This window comes from Macaca thibetana, chromosome X (genome assembly GCF_024542745.1).
Source record: "Macaca thibetana thibetana isolate TM-01 chromosome X, ASM2454274v1, whole genome shotgun sequence".
Taxonomy (NCBI): domain Eukaryota; kingdom Metazoa; phylum Chordata; class Mammalia; order Primates; family Cercopithecidae; genus Macaca; species Macaca thibetana.
This window is the reverse complement of record NC_065598.1, coordinates 47,015,627-47,028,440: the sequence shown is the minus strand read 5'-3', so window position 1 is coordinate 47,028,440 and position 12,814 is coordinate 47,015,627. Positions and strand designations below refer to the sequence as shown.

At 45.9% G+C, this 12,814-nt stretch overlaps 2 protein-coding genes across 2 annotated transcripts in view; one reads left to right on the top strand and one right to left on the bottom strand.

The window, feature by feature from the left end:
- NDUFB11 (NADH:ubiquinone oxidoreductase subunit B11) overlaps nt 1-12,814 on the top strand; it is a 477,292-nt gene that overhangs the window by 241,180 nt on the left and 223,298 nt on the right. The gene's annotated exons all lie outside the window — the stretch shown is intronic.
- ZNF157 (zinc finger protein 157) overlaps nt 1-12,814 on the bottom strand; it is a 42,261-nt gene that overhangs the window by 11,168 nt on the left and 18,279 nt on the right. The gene's annotated exons all lie outside the window — the stretch shown is intronic.

Genomic DNA, 12,814 nt, shown 5'->3' with positions numbered 1-12,814 from the left:
TGGCCTGGGCAACATAGTGAGATCCTGTCTCAAAAAACAAAAAACTGAAGAGCAAGCTAGGACTGATTTATATACAATAGTGACATACATGACCAACAGAGGTGGTTGATAAATGCAACAAAAATGCACCACTCAAATGGTGAAATTCTTAGGAAAAACCTGGGCAGGATCCACCCCTAACATTCCCCAACCAACAAAACAATGAACTGCTGTCACTGCCTACTATCCCTGGTACTACGCGAGAAACACAGTACCTAATCAGGTTACTTGTCATTTGCAGGATGCATGTTCCACATCTGAGAATATTGCTAGCTTCCCTCCATTAAACAACACAAAAGAAGTCCACATTTAAGCAGGCTGTGTCTGAATTGCAAAGAGCAGAAGCTCTCTTGATGCTTTTGAGCACTTATATAAGATCCACATGCAGACATGATTTTAAAAATGTCTGCAACTTGTATTTATAGAGACGAGATTGTGGCAAAAGCCCGTGAGTGCTACCCAACAGCAATGGCTGAGGTTTTGGATCAGAGAATTTCCAGATGTGGTGGTATGGTGATTTTTTTGTGAATGAAAGATATAAAATAATCTTGAAACCTGAAATACCCATAATGTCCTAGGTGATGTCAGAGAAACATTCTAATAAAGAAGGCAATGCCCAGAAGAGTTCCATAATATAATGGAAACAGTTTATATGAGAACATGCTACTGGAGGATTGCAAGGCAGTACTCATCGTATTCAGCATTTCCTCTACAGCCAACTTTGAAACCACCAGAGGAACTGACAGCTCCTACTGCCACAAGGATGGCACCCTAGGAACAGCTCTCATGACTGAGCACAGGGTCTCATGCCTGTAGTCCCAGCACTTTGGGAGGCCGAGATGGGAGGACCACTTTAGGCCGGGAGTTCAAGACCAGCCTGGAGAACATAGGGAGAATCCATCTCTACAAAAAATACAAAAAATTAGCCAGGCAATGGCGGCACATGCCTGTAGTCCCAGCTACTCAGGTGGCTGAGGCAGGAGAATCACCTGAGCCCAGGAGGTTGAGGCTGCAGTGAGCCCTGATAGCACCACTGCTCTCTACCTTGGTTACAGAACAAGGCTCTGTCTTGAAAAAGAAAGAAAAGAAACAGAAGATACTATACCAATTTAGACTGCCATGTTACATTTCTTCAGATCAAGGAACACACCTTACAGCACATAGTATCCAACAATGGGCAAAAAGATAAAACATCAAATGGACATATTATATTGCATATCATCCTCAGAGCTGTAGTTTGGCACAGAATTGGAACGGACAGTTGAAACATTTGTCAAAGGCTGGGTGCAGTAGCTCATGCCTATAATCCCAGCACTTTGGCAGACCGACTTGGGAGGATCCCTTGAGCCCAAGAGTTTGAGATGAGCCTTGGCAACATAGCTAGATCCTGTCTCTAAAATAATAACAATAATGAGAGAGAGAGAGAGAGAGAGAGAGAAAAGGCTGGGCACAGTGGCTCATGCCTGTAATCCCAGCACTTTGGGAGGCCAAGGCAGGCAGATCACCTGAGGTCAGGAGTTCAAGACCAGCCTGACCAACATGGCAAAACAGTCTCAACTAAAAATATAAAAATTAGCTGAGTGTGGTGGTGTGCAACTATAGTCCCAGCTACTTGGGAGGCTGAGGCACGAGAATCACTGGAACCCGGGAGGCAGAGGTTGTGGTGAGCCGAAATTGCGCTACTGCACTCCAGCCTGGGTGACAGAGCAAGACCCTATCTCAAAAAAAAAAAAAGAGAGAGAGAGAGAGAAAACAGAAAGTGGGCAACATGGCTCACGCCTTAATACCAACACTTTGGGAGGCTAAGGCGGGAGGATCACTTGAGCTCAAGAATCTGAGGCCAGCCTGGGCAACATGGGAGACCACATCTCTACCGAAAAATACAAAAATTAACTAAGCATGATGGTGTACGCCTGTAGTCCCGGCTACTCAGGAGGCTGAAGTGGGAGGATGGCTTCAGCCCTGGAGGTTGAGGTTGCAGTGAGCCAAGGTCACACCACTGCACTGCAGCCTGGGCAACAGATCCAGACCCTAACTCAAAAAAAAAAGAGAGAGAGAGAGGAGACATGGGCCTAAAGAGCTGGCTTACACACCTTCCCAAGTTTGTGCTCACAGTCAACATGAGCAGAATCAATGGAACATTCTTGTTAGATAGATTCCGAGATTCCTCCACTTTTCTGAGAGATAAGGTGTAAAGGTGATGGGGGAAGATGCTAATATGGCTATACAATTCTCCCCTATATTACCTAAACTTTCTTTCTTACTGCTTGTTGCAATGGTTCCAGGACCAGGGCTACAACTGTGGGTGCTGGAAGCAGATATGATCCTCAGCAAGAATCTGTAACTATACTTTAAAAAATATATATGCCAAAATTCCTATGGGCCTAATGAGATAGATCGTGCCTTCACCCCATCTGACAAAATTTGGGTTGACAGTGAATCCAGATGCACTGTCTAGTGGTTGAGATACCCCATGAGTTCAGTACCAATATAACCATATGCTATATGAATGGGAAAAGACCAACGGGGAGGCATTTGCTAGATCAATATTGCTGCCAGCAACCTGGACCAGAACAGTGTGTGGGTAGAAATCAGTGACAAATAGAGAGAAACAGAAGGAATAGGCCAGACGTGGTGGCTCACACCTGTAATCCCAGCACTTTGGGAGGCTGAGGCGGGTGGATCACCTGAGGTCATGAGTTCAAGACCAGCCTGGCCAACATGGTGAAAGCCTGTCTCTACTAAAAATACAAAAAGTAGTGGGCGCCTGTAATCCCAGCTACTCAGGAGGCTGAGGCAGGAGAATCGCTTGGGCCTGGGAGGCAGGGGCTGCAGTGAACTGAGATCGCGCCATTGCACTCCAGCCTGGGCAACAAGAGTGAGACTTCGTCTGAAAAAAAACAAAAATACAAAAATTAGCTGGGTGTGGTGGCACGAGCCTGTAATCCCAGCTACTCGGGAGGCAAAGGCAGAAGAATTGCTTGAAGCCATGAGGTGGAGGTTGCGTTGAGACGACATTGTGCCATGGCACTCCAGCCTCCAGCCTGAGAGACAGAGTAAGACTGTCTCTTAAAAAAAAAAAAAAAAAAAAAAAAAAAAAGGCCAGGCGCGGTGGCTCAAGCCTGTAATCCCAGCACTTTGGGAGGCCGAGACGGGCGGATCACGAGGTCAAGAGATCGAGATCATCCTGGCTAATACGGTGAAACCCCGTCTCTACTTAAAAAAATACAAAAAACTAGCCGGGCAAGGTGGCGGGCGCCTGTAGTCCCAGCTACTCGGGAGGCTGAGGCAGGAGAATGGCGTAAACTGGGGAGGCGGAGCTTGCAGTGAGCTGAGATCCGGCCACTGCACTCCAGCCTAGGCGACAGAGCTAGACTCCCTCTCAACAAAAAAAAAAAAAAAAGAAAGAAAAGAAATAATAGCTGAAAGTAAAGGAATGAATACATGGGTTATGCAACAAAGGAAATCCACCATCATGGTATTCTACAAAGCATTGCTTCTGACCAAGGAACTTACCTCATAGCAAAAGCAGTGGAGCAATGGGACCATGCTCATGGAATTCACAAGTCTCACCATGTTCCTCACCATGCTTTTTGAAGACTCAGTTACAGTGCCAACTAGGTGACAATACCTTGCCGGGCTGGGGCAATGTCCTGCAAGAGTCTGAATATTCTCTGAATCCATTTTAATATATGGTGTGATTTCTCCCATAGCCAGGATTCACAAGTCCAGGAATCAAGGGGGCAAAAATGCAAATGGCTCCCAGCTACTCAGGAAGCTGAGGCAGGAGAATCACTTGAATCCGGGTGGCAGAGGTTGCAGTGAGCTAAAGTTGCGCCACTGCACTCCAGCCTGGGCAACAGAGCAAGACTCCGTCTCAAAAAAAAAAACCCACAAAAACAAACAGAAATGCAAATGGCACTACTCACTATTACCCCTAGTAACCCACTAGCAAAATTTTTATTTCCTACCTTCGTGATCTTATGCTCCACTGGTATAGGGGCCTTTGCTCCAAAAGGAGGAAAGCTTTCACCACTTGCACACAACAGTGATTTCATTGAACTGGAAGCTAAGACTGCCACACGGCCACTTGAGGCTTCTCATGCCTCTGAGGTAACAGGAAAAGAAGGGAGTTGCTGTATTGGCTGGAGCATCTGATCCTAACTACCAAGATTAAATTGACTTGCAGTAGGGCACGATGGCTCACGCCTGTAATCCCAGCACTTCGGGAGGCCAAGACAGGCAGATCACTTGAGGTCAGGAGTTCTAAGCTACCCTGGCCAACATGGTGAAACTCCGTCCTTACTAAAAATACAAAAATTAGCCAGGCGTGGTGGCAAGCACCTGTAGTCCCAGCTACTTGGAAGGCTGAGGCAGGAGAATCGCTTGAACCCAGGAGGCGGAGGTTGCAGTAGGCTGAGATCGTGCTGCTGCACTCCAGCCTGGGTGACAGCAAGACTCCATCTCAAAAAAAAAAAAAAAAAAAAAGTAGGCAGGCATGGTGGCACATGCCTGTAATCCCAGCTACTTGGGAGGCTGAGGCAGGAGAATCACTTAAACCTGGGAGGCAGAGGTTGCAGTTAGCCAAGATCGCATCACTGCACTTCAGCCTGGGCAACAGAGCGAGACTCCGTCTCAAAAAAAAAAAAAAAAAAAAAGAAAGAAAGAAAGAAAAAAGACATTGAGTTGCTATTAAACAATGAAGATAAAGAAGAGTAGGCCTGGAATACAGAGGACCCCTTAAAGCACACTACAATGCCCTGTGATTAAAGTCAATTGAAAACTACAACAACCCAATTCAGGCAGGACTAACAGTAGCCGGCTGATATAATTTGGCTGTGTCCCCACCCAAATCTCAGAAATTACGTCTGTATATAAATATATATAATTTTTTTTTTTTTTTGAGATGGAGTTTCACTCTTGTTGCCCAGGTTGGAGTGCAATGGCACGATCTCGGCTCACTGCAACCTCCACCTCCTGGGTTCAAGCAATCCTCCTGCCTCAGCCTCCCGAGTAGCTGGGATTACAGGCATGCACCACCACGTGCAGCTAATTTTTTGTCTTTTCAGTAGAGATGGGGTTTCACCATGTTGGTTGAAGTGGGTAGAAATCAGTGACAAATAGAGAGAAACAGAAAGAATAGGCCAGACGTGGTGGCTGACATCTATAATCCCAGCACCATGGTCACACTGGTCTGGAACTCCTGACCTCAGATGATCTGCCCGCCTTGGCTTCCCAAAATGCTGGGATTACAGGCATAAGCTACCGCACCCGGCCAATATATAATTTTTTTTTTTTTTTGAGACGGAGTCTCACTCTGTCGCCCGGGCTGGAGTGCAGTGGCCGATCTCAGCTCACTGCAAGCTCCGCCTCCCGGGTTTACGCCATTCTCCTGCCTCAGCCTCCGAAGTAGCTGGGGCTACAGGCACCTGCCACCTCGCCCGGCTAGCTTTTTGTATTTTTTTTAGTAGAGACGGGGTTTCACCGTGTTAGCCAGGATGGTCTCGACCTCCTGACCTCGTGATCCGCCCGTCTCAGCCTCCCAAAGTGCTGGGATTACAGGCTTGAGCCACCGCGCCCGGCCAATATAATTTTTTTTAGAGGCAAGGTCTTGCTATGTCACCCAGGCTGGACTGGATCCTCTTCCCTCAGTCGCCTAAGTAGCTGGGACTACAGGCATGCACCACTGCCCCTGGCTACAGGACTATAATTTTTATGAGTATTTCTTCCTTATTTTGTTAGGCATATGTGTGTAGATATATAAATATATATGCATGTACATCGCAAGTATTTGTTTTGTTCCCTCTCTTATCCTCTTATCATCTAACATAAAATCTATTAATACTTAACTTTGTAGTATGACATTTATTTTTTGAGACAAGGTCTCGCTCTCTCACCCAGGCTGGAGTGCAGTGGCTCAATCACAGCTCACTGCAGCCTCGACCTCCAAAGGCCCAGGCAGTCCTCCCATCTCAGCCTCCTGAGTAGCTGGGACCACAGGCACACACCACCACACCTGTCTAATTTTTGCATTTTTTATAGAGATGGGTTTTCACCATGTTGCCCAGGCTGGTCTCAAACTCCTGACCTCAAGTGACCCTCCCACCTCGGCCTCCCAAAGTGCTAGGATTATAGGCGTGAGCCACCACTCCTGGACCACAATATTTATTTAAGTTACAGGACATGAGGGGAAAGTATGAGCATCGCCCACTGACTTTGTCTCCTCTTCTGAGGAAAAGAAGGTGTTTTTAGTTGTATATTTGACAATTGCATCACGTTAGACAGAAGTACGAGCTTGTCATATTTATTTAGAGATTAAGTATGATTTAAAGAGATGTGTATAGGTGCCAAGATAATGAGGGGTGGACTGCAATAATCAATCTGATGTGTCGATTGGACTGGATATATGCCCCAGTTATTCAATCAAACACTAATCTAAGTGTTGCTGTGAAGATATTTTGTAGATGTGATTAACATCTACAATTAAGCCAGGCATGGTGACACACACCTGTAGCCCCAGCTATTCAGGACGCTGAGGCAGGAGGATAGCTTGAGCTCAGGAGTTCAAAACCAGCCTGGGCAACATAGCAAGATGCCCATCTCTTGAATAAAAAAATCTAGCCAGGAGCAGTGGCTCATGCCTATATTCCCAACACTTTGAGAGGCTGAGACAGGAGGATTTCTTGAGCCCAGGAGTTTGAGCAATGCCTGGGAAACATGGCGATGCCTCCACCCCTGTAAGCCCAGCATTTTGGGAGGCCAAGGTGGACAGATAGGTTGAGCCCAGGAGTTCAAGACCAACCTGGGCAACATAGTGAGACCCCGTCTCTACAAACAAAAATACAAAAAGTTAGCTGGACATGGTGGTGTGCGCCTGTAGTCCCAGCTACTTGGGAGGCTGAGGTAGGAGGATCACTTGAGCCTGGGAAGTCAAGGCTGCAGTGAGCTGAGATCACACCACTGTACTCCATTCAGCCTGAGCAATAGAATGAGATCTTACCAAAAACAAAACAAAACAAAACAAAACAAAAACACTGCTGAGGAGGGCTCAGAAGGAAGGAAGTAACACAACTAAGAAAGCTTCTATCATCTTACAAAATACAAACATCATCCTGCACAAAATGTTGGAAATATGAATGTTAAAAGTGCTTCTAGTTTGACTCAGAAGGAAATGAGGAACATGATATTGGAAACTAGATGAAAACCCATCCTTGTTATATAATGGCAGAAAACTTAACAGAATTTTATTCTGGAAATACCCAGAGGTACTTTCCATACAAATACTTCGGTATTTATTTAGCTGAGAGATTTTCGAGCAATGTGTTTGAAGGGGCGGCCTGGTTTTTTCTTACAGCTTACAGAAAAATGTGAGACATAAGAGATACATTGAGTAAGAAACTGCTAAGCAAAAAGGAACCAGCACTTGATGATTTGGGAGATTCTCAGCCGATCCAGATTGTAATAGATGCTAAAATTAGAAAATTCACTGTTGGCCAGGTAGAGTGGCTCATGCCTATAATCCCAGCACTGTAGGAGGCCAAGGTGGGAGGATCACTTGAGCTCAAGAGTTCGAGACCAGCCTTGGCAACAAAGTGAGACCCCATCTCTACAAAAAATAATAGAATTAGCCAAGTGCCTGATTGGGGTTGGAACTTTGAGCCCCACACTCAACCTCCTGGGAGGGGAGAGTGGCTGAAGGTTGACTCGATCACCAGTGGTCAATGGTTTAATCAATCATGCCTAGGTAATGAAGCCTCCATAAAAAACAAAAGGGGCGCAGTGGCTCATGCCTGTAATCCCAGCACTTTGGAAGGCCAAGGCAGGCGGATCACGAGGTCAGGAGATTGACACCATCCTGGCTAATATGGTGAAACCCTGTCTCTACTAAAAATACAAAAAATTAGCCAGGCATGGTGGCACACACCTGTAGTCCCATCTACTTGGGAGGCTGAAGCAGGAGAATCACTCGAACCTGGGAGGCAGAGGTTGCAGTGAGCCAAGATCTCGCCATTGCACTCCAGCCTGGGCGACAGAGCAAGACTTTGCCTCAAAAAAAAAAAAAAAAAAGAGGGGGGGCGCTGGGGGTGGTAGCTCACGCCTGTAGTCCCAGCTACTCAGGAGGCTGAGACAGGAGGATAGCTGGGCTGGAGCCCAGGAAGTTGAGGCTGCAGTGAACTGTGATCATGCCACTGCACTACAGCCTGGATGACAGAGTGAGACCTTGTCTCAAAAAGAAAAAAAAGAAAATTCACTGTTGGGAAAGCATGTTCTTTTCCTGGAAAGATTAGATATGTGACTCAAGGATCTGATGACCCATTTCAGCAGAATCAGGAATAGAGATGGGATTATCCAAGAAAGCTCTGTGGATGGTCTTCCTGTCTAATAGGAACACACACAGGAGAATGACAAGGCTTTTGAGAATGTTATACCAGTACAAACACTGCCAGCTTAAACGGAAAGAAACAGAGAAAAGACAAAATGACAGAAGGCTGTCAGACTTCCAAAATTTTACAGGCAGGAAATGGGCTAATCGAACTATCTAGTTATAAACATGTGCTACCTTCAAGAAAAAGGAAGAATGACTCCAAGGGCAGAACCACAGGTGCAGAGGCATGGGTGAGGCAGAGGCCAAGAGAGCAAAGCAACAGGAGATTTTTTTTTTTTTTTTTTTTGGAGACAGAGTCTTGCTCTGTGCCCCAGGCTGGAGTGCAGTGGCAGGATCTCAGCTCACTGCAACCTCCGCCTCCCGGGTCCAAGCGATTCTCCTGCCTCAGCCTCCTGAGTAGCTGGGATTAGAGGGGTGCGCCACCCGTGCCTGGCTAATTTTTGTATTTTTAGTAGAGACGGGGTTTCACCATGTTGGCCAGGCTGGTCTCGAACTCCTGACCTCAGGCGATCCACCTGCCTCAGCCTCCCAAAGTGCTAGGATTACAGGTGTGAGCCACCATGCCCAGCCTCAACAGGGGATTCTTTTCAGGCCTTAATCTAACGATATTTTCCCCACTGGGTTTCAAACTCGATTGGGATCAGTGAACCGTTTATGACTTCCAATTTCTGCCTTTTGGAATGGGAATATCTATCCTATGCTTATCCCACCATTGTACTTTTGGAAACAGGTAACTTGTTTTCCAGTTTCACAGATCCACAGGCAGAAACTGATGCCGTAATGGGTTAAGACTTTGGGGTATGTTGGGATGGGATGAATGTATTTTGCATGTGGGATGGACATAAATTTGGAGGCTAGAGGAAAAACTATAGTGTTGAATGGTATGCTCCCCCAAAAGATATATCCACATCCTAACACCCAGGCATGGTGAATGTTACCTGGGTGTTATTTGGAAAAAGGATCTCTGCAGATGTAGTTAAGGATCTGAGTTGAGATCATTCTGGATTAACTGGGTAGCCCCTAAATGAAATGACAAGTGTCTTTTTCCAGAAGAGGAGAGGGGAATGATGCTATACTTCCAGGGCACCATTCAGGTCATCATCACAGTGGCCAAGAGTAGCATCACAGTTGTCATAGTGTCATGGCAGCTGATGATAAACAGCCTACACAGATGGCTGCAGGTTAGGAAGACGACAAAGTGACAGAAGCATCCTCAAACAGTTCTGTTGCTATTAAAATCAATACAGGTTCAGGGCCGGGCGCAGTGGCTCACGCCTGTAATCCCAGCACTTTGGGAGGCCGAGGTGGGCGGATCACGAGGTCAGGAGATTGAGACTAGCCTGGCTAACAAGGTGAAACCCCGTCTCTACTAAAAATGCAAAAAATTAGCCAGGCATGGTGGCAGGCACCTGTAGTCCCAGCTACTCGGGAGGCTGAGGCAGGAGAATAGCGTGAACCTGGGAGGTGGAGCTTGCAGTGAGCCGAGATCCCACCACTGCATTCCAGCCTGGGTGACAGAGCACTCCCTCTCAAAAAAAAAAAAAAAAAAAAAAAAAAAAAAAAAAATCAATACAGTTTCAGTATCCCCAATCCAAAAATCCAAAATCTTGGCCAGGTGTAGTGGCTCACGCCTGTAATCCCAGCACTTTGGGAGGCCGAGGTGAGTGGATCACCTGAGGTCAGGAGTTCAAGACCAGCCTAGCCAACACAGTGAAACCCAGTCTCTACTAAAAATACAAAATTAGCCGGGTGTGGTGGCATATACCTATAGTCCCAGCTACTCAGGAGGCTGAGATAGGAGAATTGCTTGAACCCAGGAGGCAGAGGTTGCAGTGAGCCGAGATCGTACCACTGCACTCCAGCCTGGACGAGACAGAACAAGAGTCTGTCTCAAAAAAAAAAAAAAAAAAATCCAAAATCGGAAATGCTCCAAAATACAAAACCTTTTGAGCACCAACATCATGCTCAAAGGAAATGCTCATTAAAGCATTTTGGATTCAGATTTTCAGATTAGGGATCCCAAATCAGTGAATATAACTCAAACGTTCCAAAATAAGAAAAAAACAATCCAAAACACTTCTGGTCCCGAGTATTTCAGACAAGAGAGTAAACCAAAAGATGCACTAACTAAAAATTGAAACATGAGTTGCAAATGGGAGCCAGTCGGAAAGTTTAGTAACTGTTTCATCCCTCATTTGAAACCAGTAACACTTCGGAAAACTTTCAGTGCAGAAATGTTGAGTTTTGTGATACACCACCTACCTCTCCTGACACAAAGTCATATATATTAAACAAGAGGAAACAGATCAGGGCATGTCATTGCCTCAAAGGGAGCTTAGAGGAAGGTCAAATCAAAGACCTACCAAGAACCTCACTGTCAGAGTGAACAGACTAAGACTAACCAAAATACTTGAAAAGGTAAGTGGAAGAACAAAGAGATCAAGGGGGAAATTGAGAAGGAAAACTGAAAGAGAAATGCTGGATATCAAAAGAAACAAGAACAATCGACAAAAAGAATGTAAGAACAAAGAAACGGGAAAGGCAGAATATAGGGCAGCTGAAAGACATATGAAACAGACAACCACATGGAATCACACAGAGTGCTGCTCATTTCACAAAGACCAGAAAAAGAGAGAGAGAGACAGAGACAGAGAGAGAGACAGACACAGAAGCTGCCAAAGCTGCTGTTCTGCTAAAAACAGGCAGAAATGGAATTCAAGAGGAAAGTTTTTTTTTCTTTTGAGACGGAGTTTCGCTCTTGTTGCCCAGGCTAGAGTGCAATGGCAGGATCTCAGGTCACTGCAACCTCCGCCTCCCAGGTTCTAGCTATTCTCCTGCCTCAGCCTCCCGAGTACCTGGGATTACAGGCATGTGCCACCACGCCCGGCTAATTTTGTATTTTTAGTAGAGACGGCGTTTCTCCATGTTGGTGAGGCTGGTCTCGAACTCCCGACCTCAGGTGATCTGCCCGCCTCAGCCTCCCAAAGTGCTGGGATTACAGGCGTGAGCCACTGTGCCTGGCCCAAGAGGAAATCTTATGCAAGAGAAAGAAGCACTACTGCGGTCATTCAATTCTGTCTTTTTGGTGGTTCTCACTTCACAAATCAGTTTCCCTTTGGAAGCTCCTTAAGAAGCAGCACAACATTTTGAGGCACAGATAGGAAGACTGACTATATCCAAGGTATGCTCTTCCCATGGGGACACTGGGTCCCTGTTGGGAACAATACTTTATCCATTCCTAGTCATCTGGATATTGACTAGCACTTCCTTATTTAGTAATGCTCCTCCCACACAGACTTATTTGAGAACAAAATCATCAGAAAACTCAAATTGTGCATCATCTACCAACTCAGAAAAAAATAGAACCAGCCAGAAGAAGAGTGTTGGAAAAGCATGAAGACATCAAAAAGGAAGGGAAGATAGACTGAAGATTCAAGAGGATGGTAAAGATGAAAACACGTGGAATGCAAATTCTACTCAGATATATCGAGGCAAGTATAGTACAGTATGCAATAACCACGGCTTCCTTTTATTTTTCTTTGAGACAGGGTCTCCCTCTGTCACCCAGGCTGGAGTGCAGTGGCATGATCTTGTGTCACTGCAGCCCCGAACTTCTGGACTCAAGCAATACTCTCACCTCAACCTCCCAAGTAGCTGGTACTACAGGCATGTGCCACTACACCCAACTAATTTTTGTATTTTTAGTAGAGACGGGGTTTCGCCAAGTTGACCAGGCTGGTCTCGAACTCCTGACCTCAAGTGATCTGCCCACCTCGGCCTCCCAAAGTGCTGGGATTACAGGTGTGAGCCACTGTGCCCACCCTTCATCCTGTAGTTTTTAAAATCTTACTTAAAAACTGAATGAGACCAAGGAAAGAGGATCACTTAAGCCCAGGAGTTCGAGACCAGCCTGGGGAATATAGAGAGACCTCCTATCTACAAGAAATTAAAAAATTAGCCAGGCATGGTGACGTGCGCCTATAGTCTCAGCTAGTCGAGAGGCTGAGGTGGGAAGATCTGCTTGAGCCTGGGAGATTGAGGCTGCAGTGAGCTGTGATCAGGCCACTGTACTTGAGCCTGGCCAGCAGAGCAAGACTCTGTCTTGAAAACAAGTTAATGGCTCCCAGTTACTTGGAAGGCTGAGGCAGGAGAATCGCTAGAACCCAGGAGTCAGAGGTTGCAGTGAACTGAGACCTGCCATTGCACTCCAGCCTGGGCAACAAAGCAAGACTCTGTCTCAAAAAAAAAAAAAGAAAGAAATTGATGAAAAAATCTTTTCAAAAAGACAAACAGCCATAGAAGACCAGTAATATCACTTATGAAAAGGTTGTAATTGAAAATATTGTTTCCGGCCGGGTGTGGTGGTTCACACCTGTAGTCCCAAAACTT